Source organism: Delphinapterus leucas, chromosome 4, assembly GCF_059928025.1.
Source record: "Delphinapterus leucas isolate spDelLeu-1000000601 "Yukka" chromosome 4, BTC_Dleu_Yukka2, whole genome shotgun sequence".
In the NCBI taxonomy this organism is placed as follows: Eukaryota; Metazoa; Chordata; class Mammalia; order Artiodactyla; family Monodontidae; genus Delphinapterus; species Delphinapterus leucas.
This window is the reverse complement of record NC_143132.1, coordinates 76,679,982-76,690,367: the sequence shown is the minus strand read 5'-3', so window position 1 is coordinate 76,690,367 and position 10,386 is coordinate 76,679,982.

Here is a 10,386-nt window from a genome sequence, read left to right as displayed (position 1 = left end):
ATGAAAACACGATGACCCAAAACCTATGGTATGCGGCAAAAGCAGTTCTAAGAGGGAAGTTTATAGCAATACAAGTCTACCTCAAGAAACAAGAAACATCTCAAATAAATAATCTAACCTTACACCTAAAGCAATTAGAGCAAGAACAAAAAAAACCCAAAGTTAGCAGAAGGAAAGAAATCATAAAGATCAGATCAGAAATAAATGGAAAAGAAATGAAGGAAATGATAACAAAGATCAATAAAACTAAAAGCTGGTTCTTTGAAAAGATAAACAAAATTGATAAACCACTAGCCAGACTCATCAAGAAAAAAAAGGGAGAAGACTGAAATCAACAGAATTAGAAATGAAAAAGAAGTAACAACTGACACCGCAGAAATACAAAGAATCATGAGGGATTACTACAAGCAACTATATGCAAATAAAATGGACAAATTCGTAGAAAAGCACAACTTTCTGAGACTGTACCAGGAGGAAATAGAAAATATAAACAGACCAATCACAATCACTGAAATTGAAACTGTGGTTAAAAATCTTCCAACAAACAAAAGCCCAGGACCAAATGGCTTCACAGGTGAATTCTATCAAACATTTAGAGAAGAGTTATCACCTATCCTTCTCAAACTCTTCCAAAATATAGCAGAGGGAGGAACACTCACAAACTCATTCTATGAGGCCACCATCACCCTGACACCAAAACTAGATGAAGATGCCCCTAAAAAAGAAAATTACAGACAAATATCACTGATGAACATAGATGCAGAAATACTCACCAAACAGAATCCAACAGCATATTAAAAGGATCATAAACCATGATCAAGTGGGGTTTATCCTAGTAATGCAAGGATTCTTCAATATATGCAAATCAATCAACGTGATACAACATATTAACAAATTGAAATATAAAAACCATATGATAATCTTGATAGATGCAGAAAAAGCTTTCAACAAAATTCAACACCCACTTATGATAAAAGCGCTCCAGAAAGTAGGCATAGAGGGAACTTACCTCAACATAATAAAGACCATATATGGCAAACCCACAGCAAACATCATTCTTAATGGTGAAAAAATGAAACCATTTCTTTTAAAATCAGGAACAAGACAAGGATGCCCACTTTCACCACTGTTGTTTAACATAGTTGTGGAAGTTTTAGCCGCAGCAATCAGAGAAGAAAAGAAATAAAATGAATCCAAATTGTAAAAGAAGAAGTAAAAGTGTCACTGTTTGCAGATGACATGATACTATACCTAGAGAATCCTAAAGATGCTACCAGAAAACTACTAGAACTAATCAATGAATTTGATAAACTAGCAGGATACAAAAGTAATGCACAGAAATCCCTTGCATACCTATACACTAAAGATGAAAAATACAAAACAGAAATTAAGGAAACACTCCCATTTACCATTGCAGCAAAAAGAATTAAATACCTAGGAATAAAACTACCTAAGGAGACAAAAGACCTGTATGCAGAAATCTATAAGACAGTGATGAAAGAAATTAAAGAAGATACAAACAGATGGAGAGTTATACCATGTTCTTGGATTGGAAGAATCAACATTGTGAAAATAACTCTACTACCCAAAGCAATCTACAGATTCAGTGCAATCACTATCCAACTACCAATGACATTTTTCACAGAACTAGAACAAAAAATTTCACAATTTGTATGGAAACACAAAAGACCCCAAGTAGCCAAAGCAATCTTGAGAAAGAAAAATGGAGCTGGAGGAATCAGGCTCCCTGACTTCAGACTATACTACAAAGCTACAGTAATCAAGACAGTATGGTACTGACACAAAAACAGAAATATAGATCAATGGAACAGGATAGAAAGCCAAGAGATGAACCCACACACATATGGTCACCTTATCTTTGATAAAGGAGGTAAGAATATACAATGGAGAAAAAACAGTCTCTTCAATAAGTGGTGCTGGGAAAACTGGAGAGGTACATGTAAAAGAATGAAATTAGAACACTCCCTAACACCATATACAAAAATAAACACAGAATGGATTAAAGATCTAAATGTAAGTTCAGAGACTATAAAACTCTTAGAAGAAAACATAGGAAGAGCCCTCTTTGACATAAATGACAATAAGATCCTTTTTGACCCATCCCCTAGAGAAATGAAAATAAACAAACGGGACCTAATGAAACATAAAAGCTTTTGCACAGCAAAGGAAACCATAAACAAGATGAAAAGACAACCCTCGGAATGGGAGAAAATATTTGCAAATGAAGCAACTGACAAAGGATTAATTTCCAAAATATACAAACAGCCCATGCAGCTCAATATCAAAAAAACAAACAACGTAATCCAAAAATGGGCAGAAAATCTAAATAGACATTTCTCCAAAGAAGATATACAGATTGCCAACAAACACATGAAAGGATGCTCAACATCACTAATCGTTAGAGAAATACAAATCAAAACTACAGTGAGGTATCTCCTCACACCGGTCAGAAGGGCTATCATCAAAAACTCTACAAACAATAAATGCTGGAGAGGGTGTGGAGAAAAGGGAACCCTCTTGCACTGTTGGTGGGAATGTAAATTGATAGAGCCCCTATGGAGAACAGTAAGGAGGTTCTTTAAAAACTAAAAATAGAATTACCATATGACCCAGCTATCCCACTACTGGGCATATACCCTGAGAAAACCATAATTCAAAAACCGTCATGTACCACAACGTTCATTGCAGCACAATTTACAATAGCCAGCACATGGAAGCAACCTAAGTGTCCATCAACAGATGAATGGATAAAGAAGATGTGGCACATATATACAATGGAATACTACTCAGCCATAAAAAGAAACGAAATTGAATTATTTGTAGTGAGATGGATGGACTTAGAGTCTGCCATACAGAGTGAAGTAAGTCAGAAAGGGAAAAACAAATACTGTATGCCTACACATAGATATGGATTCTAAAAAAACAAAATGGTTCTGATGAACCTAGGGATAGGACAGGAATAAAGGTGCAGACATAGAGAATGGGCTTCAGGACATGGGGAAGGGGAAAGGTAAGCTGGGATGAAGTCAGAGAGTGCCATTGACATATATACAGTACCCAGTGTAAAATAGATAGCTAGTGGGAAGCAGCTATATAGCACAGGGAGATCAGCTCGGTGCTCTGTGACCACCTAGAGAGGTGGGATAGGAAGTGTGGGAGGGAGATGCAAGAGGACGGGTATATGGGGATATATGTATACGTATAGCTGAATCACTTTGTTATAAAGCAGAAACTAACACACCATTGTAAAGCAATTATACTCCAATAAAGATGTTAAAAAAAAAAGACTAAAGTCCTGTAAACTCAGTACAATCAATGATTTTTCCTATTTTTACCAAGAAAAAAAAATTAGTAAATTATGACTGTTGGCTACTATATGTTATAAACCACAAGAAGATAGCTACTACTGTTCTTTTCATTTTATAAGTTTATTTATTTATTTATTTATTTATGCTGTGTTGGGTCTTCGTTTCTGTGCGAGGGCTTTCTCTAGTTGTGGGAAGTGGGGTCCACTCTTCATCACTGTGCACGGGCCTCTCACTGTCGTGGCCTCTCTTGCTGCGGAGCACAGGCTCCAGATGCGCAGGCTCAGTAGTTGTGGCTCACGGGCCCAGTTGCTCCGCGGCACGTGGGATCTTCCCAGACCAGGGCTCGAACCCGTGTCCCCTGCATTGGCAGGCGGACTCTCAACCACTGTGCCACGAGTGAAGCCCCATTTTCCTTTTATTTTATAGATGAAGGCAATAGGGCACAGTCTGGTTAAGTAATTTGCCCAGGTGGTAAGTGGGAGAGCCAGTATTTGAGCCTCTTCACCCACCCCCTTCTCTTAATTTTAATTTATTGTTTCGATTTTTACTGCTGAGATTTTCAGATCTCATCTCTTTTTGCTTAATTGTTGAACCAATAGAAAATAAGTGTAAACCCCTGTAATGCTGTGACCCATGACAACGTGAATTTGGACATGTCATGACTGTTGTTTGGATCTCTCCCTTGCCCAAAACTTGCTTTCAAACTAAGATAATCTAACATTTGCGCTCCTGTTCAGAATGCTGTTAGATGTGTCTATTATCACTAATTCAAAGATGAAGAGGCTCTCAGGTAACTTGGCCAAGGTCACATTCCCAATAAGAAGTGAAACAGGATTTGGGGTTTTGAACATAGACTTGACTGAATTCAAAGCCCATGTTCTTTCCAACTTATACTATTTCTTTTGGTTCTTTGTGTATAATGGATTGCTGCTACTGTAAAGCTATTTATTAATACTTTGGAAGGGCATGTGCCATATATTTTATAACTTATTTCTCATCCAGATGAAATTATTATCAAATTCTAATTATAACTTCCATTCATAATAAATTTTTACTTCTCTTCTACTCAGTTCAGCATACACTGTTTAAAATCAAGTGGTCAATAAGTAATTGGAGAATTGGGAAATTATTTAGAATAAATATAATTTATCTTCATCAAAAAAAATCAGTTACAGTCATTTGTTGCTTTTTATTTAGGCCCTTGATAAATGTTGTGAACATTTTAATTTGTAGTTACATGAAGACATTTCTCTATAGCAACACGACATCATCGGAAAATTTTGGTCTGAGAAACTATGTTTGAGACAATCTTGGGCAAGTCCCTTTAAGGCAATCAGAAACTAATTTTCCAATCTGTAAATTAGGGATAAGTAAAACTCCTTCCTCACAAGGTATTGTAAGAATTAACTGGAGAGATGTGAAAGTCATATGTAAACTCTAATGGGTTATAGGACTGTTAGATTTCAGTCTGTAGAATAATTTCAGAAATTCTTTCCTTTAAATGCTTCCCAAACACTTGGGGCTCAGACAACACTTCTTATCCCTTGCTCAGTGGAGCAGTGATGGTAATTAGAATCCTCATTCCCTTTATCAATACAGCTGGCTGTCTTGGCCTGCCTTGAGGCTAAGGTATCTTCAGTATTTTGATTTCTCCCAAGGGCACTCAAAGAGGATATACTTTATGTTCCTTAGAAAGGAATATATTACCTTATTGTCCAGACTGCCATGGGCAGAATTTTCTCCTGAGGGGACAATTCAACTCCCCCAATTTCAATGTCCAAGGGAGTCTAGACAACTTAGATTTATTAACAAACCTTTTGCTATTGTTGAGAATATGAAAAAGATATTCATTTTTGTTACGGTCTTTATTTGGATTTTTTCAGTATTTGTTTATTGGACTTCTGTGGGGATGGTGACCAGAGTGGTGTACAAGGAAAAGCACTAGAATAGAATTCATAAAGATGGGGAACTCAAGCCTGGTTCTTTCTCTTTCCATCTGTGTAATTTTGAGCAAGTGTCTTTACCTCTTTGAGCCTTATACATCTTTTCAAGTAAATTATTTTCTGTTTCCAATAAGGAGCTGTGATGTGGGGAACAGATATAATTAAGTGGGAAGATCACTGCCCAGTGAGTCAAGATATTAAATTTCTATTTGTTATATCTGGAGTTTGGGGCAAGAAATTTGTCCTTTCTGAATATGTTTTCTTCTCTGTTTAAGGAGGGGATACTCCCAATCATTTTTGAATACTTCTCAGCTCCATTCTATTTTAACCCTAATGTGAGCATCTGTGGTAGGCAGAATAATCATGTCTCAAAGATATTAATGTCTTAATCCCTGCAACCTATGAATCTGTACCTTACATAGCAAAAGTAACTTTACAGATATGATTAAAGATTTTGAGATAGGGATATTTGGGATTAACTAGATGGATCAAATCTAATCCCATGAGTCCTTAAAATCGGAGCACCTTTTCCAGCTGAGTCAGGGTGAGAAGAAGAAGTCGTAACTATGGAAGAAAAGCACAGGCAAGGAAATATATCCTCATCTAGAAAATCCTATAGAAAGGAAGGTAACTCTGCTGACACCTTGATTTTAGCCCAGTGGGACCTGGGATATATTTCTAATCTATACAACTAGTAAGATAAAATTTTTTATTGTTTTATGCTACCAAATTTTCAGTAATTTGATAAGACAGCTATAGAAAATGAGTACAGCATACATATCACTTTTGGTTTTTTTTGCGGTACGCAGGCCTCTCACTGTTGTGGCCTCTCCCGTTGCGTAGCACAGGCTCCGGACGCGCAGGCTCAGCGGCCATGGCTCACGGGCCCAGCCGCTCTGCAGCATGTGGGATCTTCCCGGACCGGGGCACGAACCCGCGCCCCCTGCATCGGCAGGCGGACTCTCAACCACTGCGCCACCAAGGAAGCCCGACATCACTTATTTTATTAGCATTTATTTGTCTCCAGTATGTACTGGTTACTGTAGAAGACACAATGAAGGGTCAGACACGGGTTTTCTCCCCAAGGATCTTGTAGTTAAGCAGAAGAGTGCATCTTATGCATATCTGTGATTCAAGGGGGAAAAATCCAAGATAGCAAACGAAAGCTAGCTGGAAATACAGAGAAAGGGGAAAGTAAACCCTATCTGGGGAGGGTAGGAGAAAAGGTGATCAGAAAAACTTTCACTGAAATCATACTCTTAGAATTCAGCTTTTAAGAGTGTATAGAATTTGAACATGCAAAGATGGGCCTACATTTTAAGCCCCAGGAATAGCACATGCAAAGATTCTGAGGCCAAAAATCATGGCCTGGGTATAAGAAATGGCGAAATAAGTATCATTTGGCTTTGTTTGAGCATGAGAAATTGAATGTTAAGCAGCCATTTTACATTATAATGACTGTGAGGCAGAATGAGAAATGTTTCCTATTATGCAATGTAAAAAAGCCAAATGTAAATTAGGTCTGCACATGAGCAAAAGCTGGAAGGAAATACCAACCACAACAAAATTTATAAATAGGAGATATTAGGGTGGAAGCATTCCAGTTAATTCTTTTTCTTTTTTTGATTATTATTATGTGTGCAATATTTGGAAATGCATGGAAGTAGTTTGTGGATGGTTATGTTTTGCAAATATGAGGGTTTGCAATGCATATACATAGCTTAAAATACAAATAACTTGCAAATTAAACTCGATGGTCATTGTGCATACTCTTTAACTTCTAGGAACCCTGCAAAACAAAGAGAGTCACAGATTCTCTTTTTATTTCTCATAATTATTAGCATTTGACAGGAGGCATAAAGTATATGTGCAGGGTGCCCCTGCCCACAGCAAAAGACTCATCGAATAGGTACCCATCGGATAGGAAGAGCTGATTTTTCAGCACAGCACTGTGATGACAGAGCTTGGCTATCTGTAGATAAAGTAAAATATGGGGTATTATTTAAATTAAAGTGATGAAATGCAAGGATTAAATAACATTTCATATAAGCCAACTTGTGCTCAAGGGACTCATTCATTAGCCAGTCTTGTGACAGAAAGTAAAATATATCCATCTATATGAAAAGCAATTCATTGCCCACCTCCCTGTCTTGCTAACCTTAGCATTCTCTCAAGGTAGCTGGAAGCAGAATTAGTTGCAATAGTACTTATAGGTCTATCCACGTCTATCTTATTGCCAAGATGAACTAGGTCTGTTTGCCACAAAAAAGGAAATGTTGCCAATTGGCATGACTTATTATAAAGCTGCATACTCATTTGATGCTTTTACTAAATTACTTTTTCCAGTCATCAAAATATATACCTGTGTATTTCTGTCTTCTACAATGCATAAGACTTCACAGATGCTGCAGTCAAACAGCCAGCAGAATGATTTACTTGACTAAATCACTAAATCCTATGTCAAAATTAGAAGGGCACTTAGGAATCATTTATCAAACTACCTTACTTTATAAAGTGGGAAACTGAGGACCAGAAAGGGCAATACTTTCTTGAAATTTCATAGTAAAAGTTAGTGGTAATGTAAGAATGGAAATAAGTTTTCCTATTCCTCATTTAGTACTATTTCTAAACAACATACCACATTCTTTTTTTTTTTTTTTTAACATACCACATTCTTGTTAGAAACACAGATTGGGTTCAAGGAAAACAATTATAGGCATGTCTTAGAATGTTTTAATGGGAAACCAAGTTTGATTTGGGGGAGAAAAATGAAACCAGATTTACCTCTCTTTGAGGTGGGTAGTAATTAGCACGTTACTAGATGGTATAAAGAGGGAGAGTGATGTTAGGCTAATATTGCTCTGACCACGTGTGGTATCTTTATTTTTTCTTTTTGTGCCTAGAACAAAGCACGGCCCATGAAGATTACTCATTAATGTTTACTGAAATGATGCTCCTCTAAAATAGCAATAGGTGGAACCAATCAACAGTCAATACTGAAATATCTATTGACTTCCTAACTACATTGAGCTCAGTCAAAGGCTCTGGAGGGTGACTACAGCATGACAGGTTTTTATCCTTCAGGAAATAGAAATCTAGTTGGAAGGAGAATAGAATTTATAACACAGCAACAAATACTGCTGAAAAGAACTCACTTAATTGCAAGCTTATTTGGCATAGTCACTAAGAAAAGGAATCAGAGACAGGAATGATAGTAATGAGTGGAGAACTAGTAATACCTTCAATGAAAACACGAAAGTTGAACCCAGCCTCAAAGGACAGGGAGGCTCAGTGTAAGAGTTGACTAGGGAAGATAATGAATCTCCTGGTTTTCTTAATACCATTTTTTTCTGGGTTTCTTTTTACATCATTGCCTGTTCTTTCATTTCCTTCATGAGCACATTATTCTGGCTTCTTAAATGTTGGTTTTAACAGGATCTCATTTCTAGAAGTCCAGCGGATTTCTTTATGTCTTTAATTCGAGTTAGGAAACATAACAGAAAGTTTTCTAACTTATCCATGGACTTTGGCTTCTTATTTATTTATTTATTTAGTTAGTTAGTTTTACTTTAAACATGCTTCTGCAAAATTTCCACCATTATTTAAGATTTAACGGTGATTAAGATTTAAAGGTGATTTCCAAATCTATTTCTTGACTGCATACTTTATTTCTACACTATAGACCTATGGTTCTCAACTGGGAGCAGATGTGTCCTCCAGGGGACAATTGGCAATGTCTAAAGACATTTTTGATGGGCAGGAGAGGAGTGTGCTATTGCCATCTAGTGGGTTTAGGCCAGGGGGTGCCGCCAAGCATCCTTCAAGGCACAGATTACTTACTCCCCTTCCCCTCAACTCCCAACAAAGAATGATCCAGTCCAAGCAGTCAGTCATGCTGAGATTGAAAAACCTTGCTATAGAACCATGTGTCAAACTGCCAATTGGCGTTCTTCATTTGAGTGTCTCATAAATGCCTAAAATTCTACTTAATAAAAATGGAATACATCACTTTTCCATTTCCCAAACTTCAAAGAATGTCTGACAGTTCAGTTAGTTAAGCCTTGATAATATTTATTTATTAACTATTACAGTTTCTATAATGAAGTTAGGTCATCCAAGTGAGAATTGCATCAGCATTTCTTCACCAAGTCACAGCAACAAATTGAGGACGAAGGATTTAAAGCAGCTGGCCTGTGAGCCTTTTTACTTCCTTGAGCACATTCCTATGCCCTTGGGAATCTATTCCCTATGCTGTATTTTTTTCTTTCTTTGGCTGCTCAGGGCTTCCCAGGAGCCACTCATGCCCTTCTCCAGGTTATGCTTACTGTCTTTTTGGCTAAGTTAACTAATCACCATATCTTGATAAGATCACCATAAAAGTAATCCTGCTTCTGTAAAATAGCTATACCTATTTCTAATCTGGTAAGAAATTAACACAAGAGAAGCTCAACTAAAATTGAAATCCTCAATTCTCTGTACTGTGGATTGACATTCTCTATCACATGTGGTTATACAAATTTCACATATGTCCAAGTGTAACTCTTTAAAAATATGGAATTCTGTTTCTAAGCTTTTCCTGCATGAGTAGGATACACCGTTACTTAGAAATGCTAAGTATGGCCTTAAAAAATCAACATTTCTAGTCTTTATTATCAAGCTTATTTTTTGTGAAACCACTAACCACTATCTAATTGCAACTTGAGGACTAGGGCCAGTGGTGTGTTGTTTAACCAACTCCCTGAAAAGAAAGAAAGAAAGAAAAAAAGCCACATGGTGTAAATCCACCCATCATTGTCAGTTTCAAGTTGCCGCTTGTTAACCTCTGGCTTACAAAATTCCTGAATATTCTTGCCTAGTTCTGTGTATTTTTCTATGGGTAAAGCAACACTGAAGTAGGACTCTCACGATGTGAGATTTTGTTTTGGCCCTGGCATAAATTTCCCCTGTGACTTTAGGCTCGTTATTTTATGTCTCTCATGTTTCAGGCTTCTCAACTGCCAAATATGATGGTTTAATTGATGACCTCCAAGATCTGTTATGGCTGTAACAGTCAAAGTTGCAAAGCATTCCCCTCATTAATCACAATGACTCTCAATGTACAAATATCAAATATT